This window comes from Ahaetulla prasina, chromosome 4 (genome assembly GCF_028640845.1).
Source record: "Ahaetulla prasina isolate Xishuangbanna chromosome 4, ASM2864084v1, whole genome shotgun sequence".
NCBI lineage: Eukaryota > Metazoa > Chordata > Lepidosauria > Squamata > Colubridae > Ahaetulla > Ahaetulla prasina.
The window spans coordinates 18,540,364-18,563,086 of NC_080542.1; the positions used below are offsets into that span (position 1 = coordinate 18,540,364).

The 22,723-nt window shown below is 41.7% G+C and overlaps 2 pseudogenes; both read right to left on the reverse strand.

Moving 5' to 3' along the window:
- Positions 1 to 1,754: 1,754 nt before the first annotated feature.
- On the reverse strand, positions 1,755 to 2,682 carry LOC131198061 (olfactory receptor 10P1-like; annotated as a pseudogene).
- Positions 2,683 to 17,289: 14,607 nt separating this feature from the next.
- On the reverse strand, positions 17,290 to 17,779 carry LOC131197303 (olfactory receptor 10AG1-like; annotated as a pseudogene).
- Between the last annotated feature and the right edge of the window lie 4,944 nt (positions 17,780 to 22,723).

Below are 22,723 nucleotides of genomic sequence, written 5' to 3' on the forward strand. Positions count from 1 at the left end.
GCATATGCCCCCAACAATCTGGGTCCTCATTTTACCCACCTCGGAAGGATGGAAAGCTGAGTCAACCTTGAGCCTGGTGAGATTTGATCTGCCAAATTGCAGGGATCCGGCAGTCAGTAGAAGTAGCCTGCAGTACTGCACTCTAACCACTGCACCACCATGGCTCATATGCTGAAGATGGCCAATAAAAGTACAGGAACATTACCATAATAAAAACCAAGAGTGCCAAGATTACATCTGAGATATCCATCTCAAGTAGGAAGGCTATTCTGTAAGGAGAAGATGCTCATTAATGAAATAGTTGGTTTCTTTGGATCTGCAAAAATGTGACATGGTCAACATCTGAACTACTGGAGATAGTAATGTACAAGACCAGGTTATTGGGAAGAATCTATTACCTGGGAGGTGACTTTGAAGCTTATAATGACTTTATAAATTAGTAATGCCATGATTATAATGAGTTAAGACTCACTATAAGCAAAATATTGTACAATGGAATTGTATGGAATATATGAAATTCATGTAGATATTCCTGGTTTGAGTTCAAGCCACTGTTTGCTTGATAAGAAAAAACAAGATAACAGTGTCTTAAAGACAGACAATTGGTTATGATTACTTTCAGGATTGGAGTCTAAGTGGCTTATGGTTAAAAAAATTAATTTTATCAGTTATTTTTTTCTCTTTGGGGATGAATAAATACTTTTTAAATCTCGGTAACCCAAACCCAAAACTATTTTTAACTTTTTTCAGTTTCATGGGGGGCGGGGGTTTACAGGAGAAATACTGGAAATAAACGAAATATTAAAAAGGAAGAATAAGCAATAAAGGGAATAATGCCGTATAAAAGACAATTATGTCCATGGGGTCGCAATGGGTTGGTCACAACTTCACAATAACAACAAAAAGACAATTAACCATTTTTTATTAACCCTACACAGAACCAAGAAATAAAAGACAATAGGAAAAATGCTAACTATTGCCATTTGTACTAATAATTTTAATTTTATATTCAAATCTTTATTCTTTTTCTAAATGCTGCACTACAGTTTGACGGCCAACAACCAAATGCATTGAGCACTCTTTACATGACATATAGGTGCACATGTTTCTTTGGTCATGAGGTGACTCTCTTTTTGACCATGTCAGCAATGACATTGTATGACAGGAAATGGGCATTGAGCCAATCCCTGAGAAAATATGGGAGAAACAGCAACAGTGGTATAGTCATGTCCTCAGCCACTATCACACACCGTTGCTTGTAATTGCCTTCCACTTTAACACAGATGGCAAGTGGTCAAATGGAAGTCCAAAGTAAAGATGTCAAAACACAGTGAATGTAAGGTTAGGAAGATGATGCTGACAAAAATATTTTTTTTCTATATTGTAGCTACAATGACTTGCTATCTGAGTGTTGTGTTGATGTACTAATCATAAGAAAATAAACTTATAAGCATGTGTGGTTTAAGTCAATATATCGCAGGGGCCATCCTTATGGCTTCTGTTGACATTATTATTCTAAGAAAATGGCCAGTCAATACTTTTCTAGCATACAATCATAATAAATTTAGCTTTTCTTTCAGATCTCCTCTCTTACTAACTTTATCTCCAATGGAAATCATTCCAGAGATAAAAGTAATGGTATTTTCCAGAGTTCCTTCTATCCCATAAGTATGTGGATGAGATATTGATTGTTGAAGAGAAGAATGACTGATGTAAAAGAAATATATCAATTATTGTTGGATTGTTACGTTGAATTATTGAGTCCTTGACACTAATGTTTTGAATGCGGTTTTTATCTCTTCATTCCTCAAGCTGTAAATGATGGGGTTTGGGCTTGGTGTCACTACTGTATAAAGCAGGGCAAGGATCCTGTTATCATCCACAGAAGATTCTGAACTGGGATGAATGTAGGTAACAATGATGGTTCCAAAGAATATGAAAACAACAATGAGATGTGAGGAACAAGTGGAAAATGCTCTGTGCCTGTTCTTCACCAGCGGCATTGTGAGAATAGTGGAGATGATGAGAGTGTAGGAAAAGACGATGAGTAAAAGGGGAACCAGACCAAATACCACAGTCAGTGTGGCATTGGCCACTTCGTTTTTGTAAGTATTGATTGAAGTCAGTGTCAGAACAAGCATAAGATCACAGAAGAAATGGCTGATTCTGTTTGACCACAGAAGGGAAGGGTGAAGATTGAAATAGATTCGCCTAACACACGGAAATTCCAAAGATCCATGAGATGGCAGCTAGTTTCACACATTTCTTCTCGTTCATGATAGAGGGGTATTGCAAGGGTTTGCAAATGGCAATGTAGCGGTCGTACGCCATAGCACAAAGAAGACAACACTCAGTGACTCTAAAGAGAAGGAAGAAACACATTTGACACCCACAACCCCAAAATGAAATTGTCTGGTTCTCTGATAACAAATTTACAAGCATCTTTGGGCTGATGGAGGAGGTGTAGCCAATTTCCAAAAAGGACAAGTTCCACAGGAAGAAGTACATTGGGGTATGAAGGGTGGGACTGGAAATGGTGAGGATCAAAACTAGGCTGTTGCCTATCAAGGCCATGAAGTAGAATATTAGGACCAGACAAAACAGAAGCTCTTCCACAGACTTGAAATCTGAGAAGCCAAGCAGGAGAAACTCATTCAAACAGGATTGGTTGTCTTTTTTCATGGTATCATACACGAAATAACCTCAAAAGAGAAAGGGGACATTGAATAATTAAACAATTCTCCTAAAGAATTATTAAAATTATATTCCTTCCTCCAACTAGGTACCTGTATCCTGATTTCTTTGTATTACTGAGAAATAGTAATATGGATTAAATCCTTGGAAATAGGAAAAGAAGCATGAAATTTTAATTTACTGTCCTGTAAATTTAATTGTGATTATATCACCTTAGTGAATCACACAGTCACTCTAGGACCTTTTATCACAACTGAAATGTCCTTAAACTCTCAATTTGGTCCCTCAAGTCTCTGTTCATTTTTTTAATTGGTTGGTCTACCATATGATAGTCCCTGTTACTAATTTAGGAATTTTTTCTTTAATCATGAAAATTCAGACAGAATCATAAATATTTTTACACATTTCCTTTGAAATACATCCTTTCTATATCTGAAAATTTGGGCTAGTATTTCAAATAGGAGTCACTTCAGATTTTATTCCACTAATCATTGCAGTCTGTAGGGGGCATTATCCCCAGTATCATCTCCATTCCAAGACAGTTGAGCCAGCGCTATCTGAAACTTTCCAGCATGATGTCACAGTGTGCAGTTACCTTCCCACCCAAGTAGTGTGTATTTATCTACTTGCCTTTGCATGCATTCAAAATGCTAAGTGGACAGGAGCTGGAGCAAGTAACAGGAGCTCACCCCGTTGTGTGGAGTTCAGGTCTCAAACCCAGGCTGCCAGCTTTCCAGCCAACAAGCTCAGCATCTTTAAATGCTGAGCCACTGCACCACTCCAGGCATTCCAATTAGGGAATCAAAAAATGCTAGTGAGTTAAGGCAGGCTAGAAATAAGGAAACCAGGAGTTCTAGTTCCTCCCAAGGCACAAAGGAAGCTGGGTGACCTTGAGCCAATAATTTTCTCTCAGCTTTAGGAAAGAGACAAGGGCAAATCACTTCTAAAAAATCTTGCAAAGAAAGCTGAAGAGATTTGTCCAGGAAGTGTTTGGGAATCAAATAAGATTGAACAGAAGGAGAAAAAAAAATAGGGGAAAGATTGGAGATTGGAGAAAAGTGGCTTAGATTGAAGAAAACTTAATTTCCCATTAGCTGCACTTTGTTTCCATTATATATCATCAATGACCAGCCATTCCTCTAACATATCGAATTATCTTTTCTGTCTAGACAGATCAACAAAATATACAACTTTAGGCATGAGGTGTCCCGGGCTCAAAAGTCTTAAATATTAAAGCATCACTGAAAAACTGTTGATAAAACTCCCTTAATATTTCACTGAATATCCTTTGAAAATAAAACTTCATAAAGTTGCATAAAGTGAAGAAGCTATAAAATATGATCTTACTTTGCCAAACCTTTTTTGATTATTTTTAGAGAGATGGGATATTTCTTCTTAAGGAAAGCCTAAAATTATATAATATTCTCTGGCAATGTAACAATCTGAAGACTCCCCTACCATAGAAGAATCTTCATAAAGATTCTTCATCCTCTGGAAAACAAATGGTTGATATAATGGAGGCCGTTTATATAAACCCATCTCATAGAGTTACTGGATCCTAGAGGATTCAAACCTCCAGAGAGACTGGAGAACTTTTTCTCTAATAAGGTCTCAAAGCAGAAGCCCAAGGACTCATCCTGGGGATTTAGTAAAAGAATACTAGAAGGCAACTTGAACCAGAAGGAAGAACTTCTTGGTTTTCCTGAAGGCCTTGAAAAACCTTGTTCTTCTTTCATCCTCAGGGACAGGATCTTAGTAGATACTCATATGAGGGTTTTGTATTATGTTGTAGGGAGCCTCAATTTTTTAAAAAAGCTGTTGCTTTTAATTTTTATACTACGTTATCTATTCATTTATTTGGTTAAAATGGGTAGCTATGTACATTTGGCAAATAAATGAATAAATAGCAATAGCACTTAGACTTCTGCACCACTTCACGGTGTTTTACAGCCCTCTCTAAGTGGTTTACAGAGTCAGCATATAGCCCCCAACAATTTGGCTTGTCATTTTACCAACCATGAAAGGATGGAAAGCTGAGTCAACCTTGAGTCAATGAGACTTGAACTGCTGAACAGCAGAATTAGCCTACAATGCTGCATTCTAACCACTGCTCCTAAATAAAATGTTCCTAACTGAACAGTTCTTAAATGGAATGTTATCAAAATTAGCTAAGGATTTTCTTATTCACATGACAAAAATATTATGAACTGTAGAAGGATCTCAAACAGTCAGTGCCAAAGGCAAATAATTAGCTCTTGTAATGTAAATATGGCCATCTGTTATTGTTGACTAAAGCTTCTCCCGTTTTCAATAAATCTCTTTTTAATTTGAAATGCTGGAGAATCTCATGACAGAATGTGGTTCTATTTCTTTTTCTGGCTGTTACAACTCTATTTATTTATTTATTTATTTTGTCACAACATCATACAAAAAGATTATATAGTATATACACATATAAACATATATAGGAAGAAGAAAAGAAAAACAATAGGACAGGAACGGTAGGCACGTTTGTGCGCTTATGCACGCCCCTTATGGTCCTCTTAGGAATGGGGTGAGGTCAATAGTAGAAAGTTTTTGGTTAAAGCTTTTAGGATTATGGGAAGAGACCACAGAGTCAGGTAAAGTATTCCAAGCACTGATGATTCTGTTGCAGAAGTCATATTTTCTGCAATCTAGATTAAAGCGGTTTACATTAAGTTTAAATCTATTGGTTGCCCTTGTATTATTGCAATTAAAGCTGAAGTAGTCTTTGACAGGAAGGACATTACAATAGATGATTCTGTGAGTTAAACTTAGGTCTTGTGGAAGGCGACGGAGTTCCAAGTTTTCTAAGCCTAGGATTTCAAGTCTGGTGGGATAAGGTATTTTGTTGTTTTCAGAGGAATGGAGAACTCTTCTTGTAAAATATTTCTGGACACGTTCAATTGTATTGATGTCAGAGATGTGGTGAGGGTTCCAAACAGGTGAGCTGTATTCTAGAATTGGTCTAGCAAATGTTTTATATGCTCCGGTTAGTAGTGTGGTGTTTTGGAAAAGAAGCTACATAAAATTAGGTTTACAACTCTTAGAGCTTTTTTGCTATGTAGTTGCAGTGGGCTTTGGCACTTAGATCATTTGACATGAAAACTCCAAGGTCTTTAACGGGATGGGGTCGTCTGTAAGGTAATGTCCATCTAGTATGTACTTAGTTTTAGAGTTCTTTTTTCCTATATGTAAGACTGAGCATTTGCTGGTTGAAATTTGGAGCTGCCAATTTTTAGACCAAGCGGTTAGATGGTCAAGGTCGTTTTGAATGATAGAAGTGTTGTCTGTGGTGTTAAATAGTTTGACATCGTCAGCAAAGAGAACACAATTACTTGAGATATGGTCACAAAGATCATTAATGTATAGAATAAAGAGTGTTGGTCCAAGGCGCTGTCTTGAGGACCCCCACTCTTGACAGGAACAGGATTTGATAAAGCATTGCCAATTTTGACCACTTGTTGTCTGTTAGACAGAAAAGCAGATATCCATTTGTGGAGGGGTCCTGAGATGCCATAGGATGTTAGTTTAAGGAGAAGTTTATCGTGTACTACTGAGTCAAAAGCTTTGCAGAAGTCTATGTAGATTGCATCTATTGATTTGCCTTGATCTAGATTTGAAGTCCATATGTTTTACTAGTGGAGAAGATGTAAGTTACATGATAACTTTTCCTGAAACCAAATTGTTTGTTGGAGAGTAGGTTGTTAGTTTCTAAGTGTGAGGTAATGGATTGGTTGATGATAGATTCCATGACTTTGCAGGTGACGCAGCAAAGGGAGATCGGTCTGTAGTTTTCGACTAAGCTGGGGTCTCCTTTTTTGAAGATGGGGATGACTGTGGCTAGTGACCAAAGTTTGGGAAGAGAACTGGTAGTGAAAGCTTTATCAAAGATAATACTTAGGGGTTCAGCTATATTAATGGAAAGTTTTTTTAAGAAATATGCACATAGACCATCAGGTCCAATAGAAAGCGATGGTTTTAAGTTGTGAAGAGCTTTACCAACGTTGTCTTCTGTGAAATCTATATGAGTTAAATCATCATAGTCATTGCTGGTTCGTTTGTGGAATGTTGGATATGTGTTATCGGAGTTAACAAAAACTGAGCCAAAGAAAATGTTGAAGAGGTTTGCTTTGACTGTTTCGTCATTGCATTCTTTGTTGTTAGAATCTTTTAGTGGTGGGATGGATCTTGAATCTTTAAGTTTATTGTTGACAAAATTATAAAAGGCACAATTGGAATTTGTGCGTAGAAGGTTCTCTTCTTGCTTGGTGTGGTAATTTGTGCATTCAGTTTTTATTTGGTTGCATATGTTTCTGTAGCGGTTTCTGAAGTTTGTAACATAGCCTTTTTGTTTCTTTTCAGAGGATTTTTTTTGATTGAAGCTTTTTATTGATATGGGTAGTTTGTTTTCTTGGACATGGTAGTCATTCGTGGTACATATAATTTAATGACTCTATTGATTTCAAGTAGGAAGACTCTATAGAGGTCATCAGCGGTTATGCAGGTTGCAAACAGATTTTGCCAGTTCAGAAATGAAAGATCGTTGTTTATAAGGTCATAATTGGCTTTCTTGAAGTTGTAGTTGGGAGTTCTGTTGTTATGACGATTTAAGTATGGACGTATATTGAGACGAAAATCAATCATGCAGTGGTCACTGTTTGAAAAAGGTTCTTTAATTTGTAGTCCATAAATTGAGTTTGGATTGTTGCAGAAGATGAGGTCAAGGCAGTTGTTGAGTCTTGTATTGTTAGTTACAAGTTGTTCAAGACCTAGGTTTGTAACAGCGTTGTATAGTGTAGTATGGATTGGGTCAGTTGAACATTCATTAGTTATCCAGTTAATGAGAGGTAGATTTAAGTCACCCAGGAAAATGAGAGGGTATGGGCAAGAGGTAGCCCATGTTAGCATTGTGGTTAGCATATTTGCGTGGGTAATGTCATGGTCGGGGGCTCTGTAGCATAGTAAGAATCGAAGAGTAGTGTCAAGGGATAGGTCGCATACTATAGTTTCAGGAAGAGAGAGTTTATGTGCTACTTGGATATTTTTTAGATTCAGTGTCTTTTTGTAAAAGATAGCCACTCCACCACCTCTTCGGTTTTCCCGATCTGATCGATAGACTTGATATTCTTTGTTTGAGATAATGGAGTCAGGAAGGGATGAATTCTCAGCGTTTTTAAAAGACAATACGCAGGAAAGATATTTAATTGAATGGAAAAAATGGATTGATTATCTACAAAACAGATATCAGATTAAGAAATATCAGATTGCCTTTGAATAATTAGAAAGTTATTTTATGTAATGGGGAGGGGGTTGGGAGATGAAAAGCTTTGGATGTGGTTATTTGGATTGGAAGGGAAAATTTTATTCTATGTTTGGTTTATGTATAACAATACCTTGTGATTGACCCGGGAAGCCGGGGGGGGGAGGGAGGGGGGGAGGGTTTTGTGTTTTTTTTTGGGAGGGAGGGGGAAAAAAGGGGGAAAAATGTTTTTGTTTTTTAAAACTCTTTCAATAAAAAAATAAAAAAAAAGGAAGGGATGAATTCAGCCATGTTTCACAAACAAAAATGATATCAAATGTGCCACTGTTTAATAAGAGGATAAATTCAGGTAATTTGTTGACTATGCTTCTTGCATTTATCAATTTGCATTTGAGATCTGATATGATTGGTGTTGAAGAGGTAAGGGGCGTGCATACCTAGTTTTGAGTGTTAGTAGGTTGGGGGTTGTGTACAATAGATGGTTGTATAGATGGTTGGATGGTAGTTTGGATGTTTGGATGGATGGTTGTTTGGATGGCTGGTTGGGTGGATTATTGGGTGGCTGTTTGGATGGCTGCTTGGATGGCTGCTTGGATGGCTGATTGGATGGCTGCTTGGATGGCTGCTTGGATGGCTGGTTGGATGGTTGTTTGGATGGCTGGTTGGATTGTTGGTTGGATGGCTGTTGGTTGGATGGCTGGTAAGATGGTTGGTTGAATGGGAGGTAGGGGGATGGGTACTTGATTGAATACTGGGATGGCTGGTTGATTGTAACTCTACTTCCTGGGGTCTAGACAACACAGTATCAACAGTAGAGATTTTTAAATTTCTAGGTTCTACCATATCACAAGATCTAAAATGGACAGCTAACATCAAAAACGTCATCAAAAAAGCACAACAAAGAATGTTCATTCTATGCCAGCTCAGAAAGCTCAAACTGCCCAAGGAGCTGCTGATTCAGCTCTACAGAGGAATTATGAGTCTGTCATTTGCACCTCTATAACTGTCTGGTTCAGTTCTGCAACCCAACAAGAAAGACACAGATTTCAGAGGATAATTAGAACTGCAGAAAAAATAATTGCTACCAACCTGCCTTCCATTGAAGACCTGTATACTGTACGAATCAAGAAGAGAGCCGTGAAAATATTTACAGATCCCTCACATCCTGGACATAAACTGTATCAACTCCTACCCTTGAAACAATGCTACAGAGCACTGCACACTAGAACAACTAGACACAAGAACAGTTTTTTTCCTGAACACCATCACTCTAATATACAAATAATTCCCTCAACACTGTCAAACTATTTACTAAATCTGCACTACTATTAATCTTCTCATTGTTCCCATCACCCATTTCCTTCCACTTATGACTGTAACTTTCTGCTTGTATCCTTACAATTTATATTGATATTGTTTCCTGATTGCTTATTTGTACCCTATGACTATCATTAAGTGTTCTACCTTAGAAGTCTTGATTAACATATCTTTTCTCTTATGTACACTGAGAGCATATGCACCAGGACAAATTCCTTGTGTGTCCAATCACACTTGGCCAATAAAGAATTTATTCTATTCTATTCTATGGCAGGGACTGAACTCTTCCTCTTGGCCATCATCATCTATGATCTCTATGTGGCTTTATTCAACCCTTTGTGATACACACTTATTATGAAAGACTAAGGGAAAAGACATTTACATTGATACGGACATTTTCATGGACATCTATGTCATTAAGGCTGCATAATACCCTGCAATCTATTGAAATTCTTTCCATAGTGTGTCACATCATGTGGACCCCACTGATTTTCATATCGAGGAAGCTGTTTATGGTGGGATCATACACATAGTATATACTCTATATACAGTGAACATAGAAAATGCTTGCTTTTGTGTGGAGTAATTTCTAGGAGATACTTCATAAATGGCAATCAAGATCCCAAAATTCATGTTGACTCCAATGAAGGAGAAAGTCAAGACTAAGAAAATATTTTATGTTTCTGTTGAGGAGATGCTGAAGTTGGCCAGAAAAAGTTCAGGGATGATACCATAACAAACACCATGGCTACCAAGATCACAACTGAACTAGGGAGAGGGATACACATCTCCGGTAGGATGGCTGTTCTGTAAGGAGAAGCTGCTCTTGTATGATTTCCCTAGATCTGTCAAAATGTGACATGGACAATGTTTGAACTGCTGGAGATACTACAGCAAGACCCGATTATCAGGATATAGCAATTACCCTGAGAGAAGACTTTGAAGTTTATAATGACTTTACAAATTAGTAGTGCCATGATCATATTGAGTTAAGGCCAGGTGTTATGTCCTGCACTGGCAGTGGCGGCCCCTAGTGGTGGAGATGGTTTCTTGTTCTGTTCTGATTGGCTCCCGCTTTTGGAGCTGAATAAAAAGAGGGCTGTCAAAGCAGGCCTGGTCTGCTGGTTGTTGCTGGTCTCTGTGAGTTAAAATAAACGTTATGTGTGAACATCTGTGGAGCCTCAATTATTACGGAACCCACAGAATATAATACTGGTGACGAGGACTGAGGAAAGTACGTGAGTTGCTGAGCTGCTGAGCGAGCCAAAGTGTGAATTTCTCCTCAGAGCTATTCAGATCCCTGGCCTACAGAGCAAACCATGGCATCGCCTCAGAACTTTGTGCCTTTTAACCCAGTGACCGAATCGTGGGAGGCATTTGTAGCCCGTTTTGAATGCTTTCTTATTGCCAATGAATATACAAACCTATCTAGTGAAAGGAAGCGTGCTTATTTCCTGGGTTTCTGTGGGGCAGAAATGTTCGAGACAGCCATGACATTGATGGCCCCCCAGTCAATTCATGCAGGGACTTGGGATGACTTCATGGCTAAATTAAAAAGACATTACGCCCCGACACCCTCCAGAATCGCCCGGCAGCTGTTTTACCATAGGGATCAGGCTGAGGGTGAATCGATAAACCAGTATGTAGCCACTTTACGGAAAGTGGTGCGTCATTGCGAATTTGTTGATCTGGATGATTACCTTTTGGACCGGCTCGTCAGCGGTGTCTGGGATGAACGCCTCAAGCGGCGTCTCATTGCTAAGCAGGACATCACATTTCAGATGGCATTAGATGAGGCATGTGCCTCAGAGCTGGCCACCCTCTCATTAGCTGATATGCCTCGAGGGCAGAGCCCACAGATAGCGAAAGGAGCAACAATTCATTTCAACAAAGCTGATCCACTATATGAGGAGGAGGAGGAGGAAGATGCTGTCCATCGCCTTAAAGAGGTTAAGAAACCAAATACTCATGCGGGAGATAGCCTCCCTCTGACTGGCTGTTTTGGGTGTGGGGGAAATCATATGCGAGCCACCTGTAATTTCAAAGACGCAATTTGCCGCCGTTGCGGCCGACGGGGCCATATTGCCCATCGGTCCAGCCTGAGAGGGTTCCACAAAAGGGTCCGTCAGCCGGCCTTTCTCTTGGAAGACGACCTCACCTGAGATCCAGGAGGCCGCAGGATGACTGCTATGCCATTTTCCGTGATGAGATGCGAGGAACAAGGATCAGGTGGCGATCTGAGGAACCGATCCAGCAGAAAATCCGAATTTCCGTCCTGATCGAAGGGCGGCCATGCTTGATGGAAGTTGATACCGGATCTGCAACTTCCATAGTCTCCTGGAGCACGATAAAGCGTCTGGTGCCTACTATTGCTAAGAAGCGTCTGAAGCCTTGTGCGCTGTTATTAAAAGACTATCAGGGACGGCCAATTCCCATTGTGGGTAGTGGGAAATTCAGGGTACAATTCAAGAAATTTGTAGGCCGCCTATCACTGGTAGTTGTAGATGGCTCATTGCCTAGTCTTCTGGGGCTTAATTGGTTCGAAGCCCTGGGTTTGACTATTCAGGGTGTTAACTCGATTGGAGCTAGTCAGCTGGATACACTGGTCAGGGAATTTCCCACTGTGTTCGATGGCCAGTTGGGAAAATATACCGGAATGCCTGTTTCATTTAACTTAGACCCTAGGGTGGTGCCGCGCAGATTAAAACCGCGCCAGGTGCCATTTGCCCTGAAGCCTAGGGTGGATGCAGAATTGGACAAACTCATTGCCCAGGGCGTTTTAGAACCAGTAGATTATGCCCAATGGGAGACCCCCATTGTGACTCCCATTAAGGCGGATGGTTCAATCCGCATCTGCGCGGACTATAGGGCAACCATTAATCGAGCATTACAAGCCCATGCATATCCAGTGCCAGTGGTGCAGCATCTGCTGCACTCCTTGGGGCAAGGATCCATCTTCGTGAGGCTTGACTTAGCACAGGCATACCAACAATTGCCTGTGGATGAGTCCACAGCAGCAGCACAGACGATTGTCACTCACCGAGGGGCGTTCAAGTGTCGCCGCCTCCAATTTGGCGTCAGTGTGGCCCCAGGGTTGTTCCAATGCCTCATGGAACGCCTACTCCACGGAATACCCGGGGTGGTGCCGTATTTCGATGACGTGTTGGTTTTGGCAGCAAGCACTCCGGAACTGATGTCCAGACTACGCCAGGTGCTAGTTAAGTTCAGGGATGTGGGGCTCAAAGTTAAGAAAAGCAAGTGTGTAGTTGCTGTGCCCCAGGTAGAATTCCTAGGGTTCCTAGTGGATAGGTCGGGTTTACACCCCATACGGCCAAGACCAAGGCAATCCTTGATGCGCCGACACCCCGCAACAAGTCAGAGTTACAGGCATTCCTGGGGCTCTTAAACTTTTACGCAATCTTTCTGCCACACAAGGCTTCGGTTGCAGAGCCTCTCCACCGCCTGTTGGATAGCAGGTCCCCGTGGGTTTGGAATGCGAATGCTGCTGCTGCTTTCCAGGCTGTCAAGCAACTCTTGGTGTCTAACACAGTTCTTACACAGTTCAACGAAAACCTGCCGCTTGTCCTCTCCTGCGATGCGTCTCAGTATGGGGTTGGCGCTGTGTTGAGTCATCGGCTGCCCAACGGGTCGGAAGCCCCGATTGCATTCTTTTCTCGAACCTTGGCTGCCGCGAACGCAACTACTCACAGTTGGATAAAGAAGCATTGGCGTTGGTTGCGGGGGTCAAGCGGTTCCATGAGTATCTCTACGGTCGCCCGTTTGAACTTGTTACAGATCACAAGCCGCTGTTGGGGATTTTGGCTGGGGATAGACAGACTCCGCAAGTACTATCACCAAGAATGACCAGATGGTCGGTGTTCCTGGCAGCTTATTCCTATTCCTGGTCTATAGGCCTGGGAAACATTTGAGCCATGCTGACGCTGAGCCGTTGCCCATTGATGACCAAGGTGAAAGACCCGGCTCCAGCGTCCCATGTTTTTCTGATTGACGGTTCCGCCTTTCCTGTTACTGCTTGTGACATTGCTAGAATGTCTGGCTTGGACAGAGTCATCTCAAAAGTTCTTGATTGGGTTCTCCGTGGATGGCCCCAGGGTCCTGTCAGCCCTGAATTGCAGCCTTATAAGCGAAGGCAGCACGAGCTCTCTACCCAACAGGGTTGCCTCCTCTGGGGGCATAGGGTTGTAGTTCCGCCTCCGACAGCCCATTCTAGGGACACTTCACCGGGGTCACCCGGGCATTGTTAGGATGAAGGCCCTGGGTAGGAGCTACCTGTGGTGGCCAGGACTAGATAAAGACATAGAGGCCTGTGTGTCGGCCTGTCACCGGTGTCAGGAGACAAGACCGCTGCCGCCTAAGTCTCCCCCTAGAGAGTGGGAGGAGCCTAGGGGTCCTTGGTCCCGCATCCATATAGATTTTGCGGGCCGTACCAGGGCAAGTATTCTTAGTGGTCGCCGATGCTTTCTCGAAGTGGGTGGAAATCGCACTAATGCATTCCACCACTTCAGAAGCCGTCATTAGAACTTTGTGACGGTTGTTTGTAACCCATGGGTTACCCGACCTTGTGGTCTCGGACAACGGGCCACAGCTAACGTCCGCCCACTTTGAGTCATTCTTAGCGGGCCTAGGAATACGCCATGCTCTCATTTCCCTGTTTCATCCGGCCAGTAATGGCCGGGCAGAACAACAGTCCGGTCAGTGAAAGAGGCATTGGCCAGGTCGGGCCCAGGGGGCTGGCAGGAGAGGTTGGATGAGTACCTCCTGGGGCAGCATTCCACACCGTGCCCACTTACGAATAAGAGCCCAGCAGAGTTACTCATGGGCAGGCGTTTGAGGACCACACTTGATAGATTGCACCCCCAATACTCACCTAGTCAGCCATTGGACTCCATGGGGGCAAACAGGAGATTTGATTTGGGGAGGCGGTGTATGCCCGAATTACAGCGGCCACCCCCTATGGTTCCCAGGAAAGATCGTGGGAATCACCGGCCCGTGCTCATACAGGGTCGAGTTAGATGAGGGTAGAGTGTGGCGCAGACATTGTGACCAGCTCAGGGCCCGGCGTCAGGTTGGGGATGGGCAGCTGCCAGAGTGGGGCACTCAGGAAGAGCCAGGAGGTAGCCCAACCCAATCATCCCGGGCAGAGGAGCTAAGCTACAAGGGAATAAGACGCCCAGCCCCTGTACCTGATAACCGAGAGGAAGCCTTGTCTGCTCTGCCGGTGGAGGGGCTAGGGGTCCCTGGGCCGGAGACGTCCCCCACAGAAGAGGCTGAGGAGTTGGGTCAGCCAGTGACCATGGCTACAACGGAGCCACGAAGGTCCAGCCGAATCAAGCGGCGCCCAGCGTATCTCCAGGATTACGATTGTGCAAGCTAGGGGGAAAGAAGTGTTATGTCCTGCACCGGCAGTGGCAGCCCCTAGTGGTGGAGATGGTTTCTTGTTCTGTTCTGATTGGCTCCCGCTTTTGGAGCTGAATAAAAAGAGGGCTGTCAAAGCAGGCCTGGTCTGCTGGTTGTTGCTGGTCTCTGTGAGTTAAAATAAACGTTATGTGTGAACATCTGTGGAGCCTCAATTATTACGGAACCCACAGAATATAATACCAGGGGTGGGATTCAGCTGGGTTCGGGCCGGTTCAAGCAAACCGGTAGTTAAATTACTGGATGGTTCCACTCTGCCCTGCCCCAACCCTTCCAGGAGTCCCCACGCACCCCATTTTGGCTCCCAGTCTCAAGTAAATGCAGGGATGCCTCCTAGGTCCAAAATGAGGCACTGGGGGGGTGCAGCAGGGGCCCCACAGCCTGTTTTCGCTCCCAGGAGGCTGGAGGGAGGCCTAGGCCCAAAATGGGGTGCAGGGGGTGGTGCGTCCGCCCCACAGCCTGTTTTTGCTCCCAGGGGAGTGCAGGAGGCCGAATGCTGCCTGTCACACCCCTGGCCACACCCATCATGGCCATACCCATCCAGCTATTCATTAAGGCAGAGAACCAGTTGTTAAATTATTTGAATCCCACCATTGGTTAAGACTCACTGTAAGCCAAATATTGTACAATGATTATATACTGTATAGATAGCATTTCTGATACCTTCTAATTCTTGTAATCACATTACTGGTTTGAGCTCAGCCCATCATTCATTTGATAAGAAGAAACAACAGTGATTTAAAGTAAGACAATTAATTATAATTACTTTCAGGATTGGAATCTAAGTGGCTCATGATAAAACTTATTTAATTTCTTATGTGTGGAGATGAATAAATAATTTTTAAATCCTAGTAATCCAAATCCAAATCTCTTTCTTTCTTTTGACTTTTTATGGGGGGAGGGGTGTCAGCAAGAATATTGAAAATAAACAAAGTACAAAAATGCAAAGTATAAACAAAAAAGGAAATAATGGAATATAAAAGACAACCATTTTTATAAATCCTAGACAGAACCAAGAAATTAAAAAAAAAACAATGGGAAAATACTACCTATTGACATTATCCTAATAATTTTAATTTCATATTCAAAGCTTAACTCTTTTTCTAAATGCTGTAAACGTCACTTCAATTTCAGTTTCCTGCTTGCCAAAACAAGAGCATCCAAATATAAAGTGTCCATTAGAAATGGGCAGCAAATCAATTTGAATAAATGGATAAATAAATAATGACTTTATGGTTTAGAATAAGTATCATATTATCTCTCCTCTCTTTGCCATGCAGTTGCAATAAATTTAACCCCAAGGTTCTTATAATTGAAAATTGATATAATGCTGTATATTTCCTTTCTGCTTGATTGTTCTCCTACTAAAGAATAGCTCAGAGAAGGTGAGAGTGAGGCACAAAGTTTATTTTATTTTATTTATTTGTATGATTTATTTTATTAAATACATCAATATCCTAACATGCTATTATATATATATATATATATGCAATTTACTCAAATTCTTGTATTGTAGTGCACTAATTTGCACTTGATTTGAGGAAAAGCCGACAAGACATTTCTTCTTGCACACGTAGGATATCAGAAATTAGAGGAAACATTATAGAGAGGAGATAAGTGGGAATATTGGAGATGAAGATTGTTTGCCCAATAATTTGGCATTAAATTGGGAGAAAGCTATGAGTGGGTTGGGGAGGGGGAAGTAAATAAATAAATGTGTGTGTGTGCATACACACATAATATATATGTAAATATATTTCAATGCACATATTGAAAACGAATTGCCACATTCATGATAATGTTCATTTCTATCTTTTAGTTACATCTACTTCCTATCTGATTGTTGTGTTGATGCAATAATAATAATAAAAGAGATTTATAAACATACACTTTCTGGTTTAAGATATGTGATCCTTATAGCACTTATTTCTACTTGATTTTGAGATCACGGTTCCAAGAAAATAGCCAGTCAATCCTTTTCTTGCATTCAATCATCATAATAAATTTAGCTTCCTTTCAAGAGCCATGGTGGCCTGGTGGTAAGAATTCAGTATTGCAGGCTAACTCTGCCCACTGCAAGGAGTTCAATCCCAACTGGTTCAAGGTTGACTCAGTTCCATCCTTCTGAGGTCGGTAAAATGAGGATCCAAATGGTTGGGGGCAATATACTGACACCGTAAAACTTTTAGAGAATGCTGTGTGTGTGTCTCTCTCTGTGTGTGTGAGTATGTGTACATAAATATAATGTCTAAATGCTACTGCTATTGCTATTCAAAATTCTTCCCTTCTTTAAATAAATCTTTCCCCAGATCTGAGTCATTCTAGAATTAAGGCTAACATCAGCCATTGACATTTTCTAGAGTTCATTCTATCGCATAAAGGTGTGGTTGAGATGGTGATTTCTCAAAAAAATGAAACTGGATCTGATCAATTATTATTGGATTATGATACTGGATTATTACCTAAGAAGACCCATTTCCTTGCCAGCGATATTTTGAAAGCAGCTTTTATCTCTTTGTTCCTCAAACTGTAAATGATGGGGTTCAAGCTTGGGGTCACTACTGTGTAGAGTAGGGCAAGAAACCTGTTATTGTCCTGAGAATTTGCTGAGTTGGGATGAATGTAGGCAGCAGTGATTGTTCCATAGTAGAGGAGAACAACAGTGAGATGTAAGGAACAAGTTGAAAATGCTTTGTGCCTGTTCATGGCCACTGGCATAGTGAGAATAGTAGAGATGATGAGGAGGTACGTAAAGAGGATGAGTAAAAGGGGGACCAAGACAAACACCACAGTTAGTGTGGCATTGGCCACTTCATTTTTGTAAGTATCGATGGAAGTCAATTTCAGAACAGGCATAATATCACAGAAGAAATGGCTTATTCTGTTTGACCCACAGAAGGGAAGGGTGAAGATTGAAATAGATTGCCCCAAACCCACAGAAGCACGAATGGTCCATGAGATGGCAGCTAGGTTAGCACATTTCTTATCATTCATGATAGAGGGGTATTGCAAGGGCTTGCAAATGGCAACATAGCGGTCATACGCCATAGCACAAAGAAGACAACACTCTGTGACACTAAAGAGAAGGAAGAAGCACATCTGACACCCACAGCCCCAAAATGATATCGTCTGGTTTCCTGATAACAAATTTACCAGCATCTTTGGGCTGATGGAGGAGGTGTAGCCAATTTCCAAAAAGGACAAATTCCACAGGAAGAAGTACATTGGGGTGTGAAGGGTGGGACTAGCAATGGTGAGGATCAAAACTAGGCTGTTGCCCATCAAAGTCATGAGATAGAATATTAGAACCAAACAAAACACAAGTTCTTCCATAGATTTGAAATCTGAGAAGCCTAGCAGGAGAAATTCAGTCAAGCAGGATTGGTTGTCTATTTTCATGGTATCATCCAGATGGAAGCCTGAAAACAAAAAGGGAACATTAAATAAAGAATTAAACAATTCTTCTAAAGAATTATTAATAATTATATCACCTTCTCAAATTAGACACTTATGTGTTTTTCATTTGCACTTACTCAGTAATTTGGATTAAATCCTTTGGAAATAGGAAAGAAAGGCTGCAATTTTAATTTGAATTAAAATTTGAATTTGAATTTATTTGTGATTATATTATCTGAGTGAATTACACAATCACTTTAAGATCTTTTCTCAGAACTCAGTAGTCCTTAGATCTCAATTTGGTCCCTCACGTGTGTGTGTGTGTGTGTGTGTGTGTGTGTGTGTGTGTGTGTGTGTGTTTATTGGTTGCCCTGCCATGTAATAATTTCTGTTATTCTTTCAGGGTTTCTATAAATGAACATTCAATAACAATTACAAACATCTTACACATTTCCTTTCCTTTCCTTTCCATCCCTTCAACATTGGAAATTTTGCATTAATATTCCAGCTAGGAAGTAAAAAGGCATCAAACTAGAATCTGGGAGACCGGGAATTCTAGTCCAGCCCAAGGCACAAAGGTAGCTGGGTGACATTTGGCCAATCATTTTCTCTCAGTCATAGGAAAGCAACAAGGGCAAAACACTTCTGAAAAAAACCTTACAAAAAACATGAAAAATTTGTCCAGACAATCTTTGGGAATCAGACAGAATTGAATGGAAGAAAAAAATAGTGTAAGGGAAGGATTGGAGATTGGAGACAAGTGACTTAAATCAAAGGAAACTTAATTACCCATTATATGTAATTTGGTTCCATTATATACCACCAATGATCAGCTATTCCTGTTACACATTGAATGGCCTTTTCCATTTAGACAGAGCATCAAAATGGCTCAAAAGACTTAAATGTTAAAGCTAAAGAGAAAAGCTGACAATAAAACACTCTTAATGTTCCATTGAATATCCTCTGAAAATAGAACATTTTCTCATGTAGTTGCATAATGTGAGGAACCAAACTATGAAACATGATCTTACTTTGTCGATCCTTTTCTGATTATTTTTAGAGACGTGGGAGACTTCTTCTTAACAAAAGCCTGAAATTCAGTAATATTAGCTGAAGATCCTGAAGATTCCTCTACCATAGACGAATCTTCATATAATCTTTCATCTGGAAAAATAAACGATGTTACGGAGGCTATATAACATAAAGTCACTTCAAAGACTCTGAAGGAGCCATGGACTCCTGGAGGATTCAAGACTCCAGAGATGCTGGAGGACTTTTTCTCTAACAAGGACTCATGACAGAAGCCCAAGGCTCATCCTAAGGATTTGGTAAAAGAATATAGGAGAACAACTTGGAAATAATTTTATTATTTCAGGGGAAATAACTTTTTGGTCTTCCCGAAGGCCTTAAAAACCTAGTTCTTCCCTCAATCCTAGGGGCAGGAACAGTGGTGAGATTCAAATAATTTAACAACCAGTTCTGCACTAATGACCGGCTGAGTGGGTGTGGCCATGGTGGGCGTGGCCAGCGGGCATGACAAGCAGCACTCGGCCTCCTGAGTCCTGCTGGGAACAAAAAAGGGCCACGGGGGGAGGGCAACACCACATCCCCTGTGTCCCATTTTGGGCCTAGTAGGCCTCCCTGCAGCCTCCTGGGAGCAAAAAGGGGCTGCACTGCACACACACACACATTGTACCCTCTTTTGGGCATAGTAGGCCTCCCTGCACTTATCTGGTGCATGAGTGCACCACTTATCTAGATGCGTGAGGACTCCTGGAAGGGGCAGGGCAGGGCCAGCCAGCAATTTAACAACCGGTTCACCTGAACCAGCCTGAACCGGCTGAATCCCACCACTGGGCAGGATCCTAGTAGATCTTCATATGGGGGTTTTTCTATTATGTTGTAGGGAGCCTCATTTTTTTTTAACTTTTAGTTTTTATCCTGTGTTGGCTGTTCATTTGTTTGGTTAAGATGGACAGCCATATACATCTCCCAAAAAAATGAAAAATGAAATCTTTGCAAGGTTAGCTAGGATTTTCCTGTTCATACAGTGGTGGGATTCAGCCAGTTCGCACCACTTCTGGAGAACCGGTTGTTAACTGTCTTGAGCAATTTGGCAAACTGGTTCTTGGAAGAAATCATTAGGGTTGTTAAATTACTTGAATCCCACCACTGTGTTCATATGACAGAAGTATTATGAATTATATAGTGATCTTAAACAGTGAGTGTCAATGGCAGACTCCCAGATTAAAATCAAGGCAAAGCAATTTTGAGTTTACTGCCCTAATTGCCAATCTCAGTTGCCTCCCTTCTGGATTGTAGCCTGGAAGATTGCATTAAAATTTCTCATTTCTCATGCAATAAAAGCAATCTCTCCTCCCCTTCTCAGCCGTGGCAGCTGGAACGGAGACCATCACTCAATGTTACGAATGCAATCAAGGAAATAGCATGTTGTCTACATCGAGATGGCCGAGCCCACAGGGGCCACAGTGTGGTGCCACCCCTGCCCGCCACCTGCCTCACCTCACCTCTCAGCACTATCAACAAGCGAAGACAGAGGCATGGGGAGAGGCAAGTGATCCGGCCTGCCAGCTGCACCATTTGGCTGCCTGTCATGGCTGTGGGCAAGCAAAGACAGACAGTGGGATGGAGTGGATGGGTAGCCATGCAGCACAGCCGGTGGGCTGGATCGCATGCCCCCCTGTGCCTCCACCTGCTGCTTGGAGGGCTGGCCCAGTGGCTCAGACTCACCTGGACTGTACAAGCTGCACAGCCAGAGTGCATCATCCCTGACATGCTCACCGCCTCCTGTGCTGGCCATCCCCATCCCCCCAAGGGCTGGTGATCTTAACTGGGACTTATTTTGGGGGTAGGGCTTATATTACAAGCATCCTAAAAATCATGCTAGGGCTTATTTCCTGGCTGGGTCTTATTTTCAGGGAAACATGGTATATACACATACACACACATACAATATATATATACAAATATACAGGATAGATAGATAGATAGATAGATAGATAGATAGATAGATAGATAGATAGATAGATAGATAGATAGATAGATATTTTTAAATTTTTAAATTTATATATATGTGTGTGTGTGTGTGTGTGTGTGTATACACACACACACACACATATACATATATATACACATATGAGAGAGAGAGAGAAAGAGACAAAGACGGAGACAGAGAGAGAGAGAAAGAAGTTATATAAATGTGTATGATATTTGGGCAATACAATAAAAGAGTTTAATTAAGATAAAACCATGTCACTATAATATGGTGGCATAGAGTTGCAACTGGGTAGATCGATGTTATAATTTGATATCTAAGGATACTAACCTGAAGGGAAGAAATATGAAGTATATACATCCATGATGGTATATCCCAGGCAACGTTCTGTCTTAACAAAGCAACTGAAAGTCTAGACACACAGCAGGCAAACTCGATATCACATCCCTCATGTTCAAAAACTACAGAGGCAGCAATTAAACTATTTTATTTATTTATTTATTTATTTGATTTCTATACCGCCCTTCTCCTGAAGGACTCAGGGTGGTTTACAGCCAGAATAAAACAACAGACACATAAACAAAAATTAAAACATTTTAAAAAACTGATTCTAAAATTGGCCATAATAAGTTAAAACTATCATAAAAACCCTCATAAAAACCCCCAATTAAAAATTTCGTTAGGCCAGCCCCGCACGGTGGAACAAAAAGGTTTTAAGCTCACGTTTGAAGGTCCGGAGGTCGGGGAGTTGGTGTAACCCCATAGGCAGCTCATTCCAAAGGGCAGGAGCCCCCACAGAGAAGGCCCTCCCCCTGGGGGCCGCCAGTCGGCATTGCTTGACTGACGGCACCCTGAGGAGGCCCTCCCTATGGGAGCGCACAGGTCAATGGGAGGCTATTGATGGCAGTAGGCGGTCCCGTAAGTAACCCGGTCCTATGCCATGAAGCGCTTTAAAGGTGATAACCAACACCTTGAATTGCACCCGGAAGACCACCGGCAGCCAGTGCAGCTTGCGCAGGAGAGATGTTACATGGGAGCATCATGGTGCTCCCTCTATTACCTGCGCAGCCGCATTCTGGACCAGCTGGAGCCTCCTGGTGCTCTTCAAGGGGAGCCCCATGTAGAGAGCATTGCAGTAGTCCAGGCGGGAAGTGACAAGGGCATGAGTGTCCGTGCATAAGGAATCCCGGTCTAGGAAGGGACGCAACTGGCGTATCAGGCGCACCTGATAAAAAGCTCCCCTGGCGACGGCCGTCATATGTTCTTCTAAAGACAGCCGATATAACTGTTCTTTTAAGGACTCACTTACAAAAGCTATTGGATCCCAGTTTCATATTTTGCAACTAAACGTGGAAATCTTAAGTAGAAATCAATGTGAATAGGTAAGCAGACTGGCCAGAGATAGCAGGATAGATGTTATAATACTACAAGAAACTTATTTGGCTGACAACAAACAGATCAGAGCTTGAGGGAAGATTCCAGGGTACAAAATTGTAGCTGACAATTTTGGAACCCGCTCCATAATGTATCACTCTCATTACATCAAAGAATACAAGATTATTAATTGTACAAACAATACT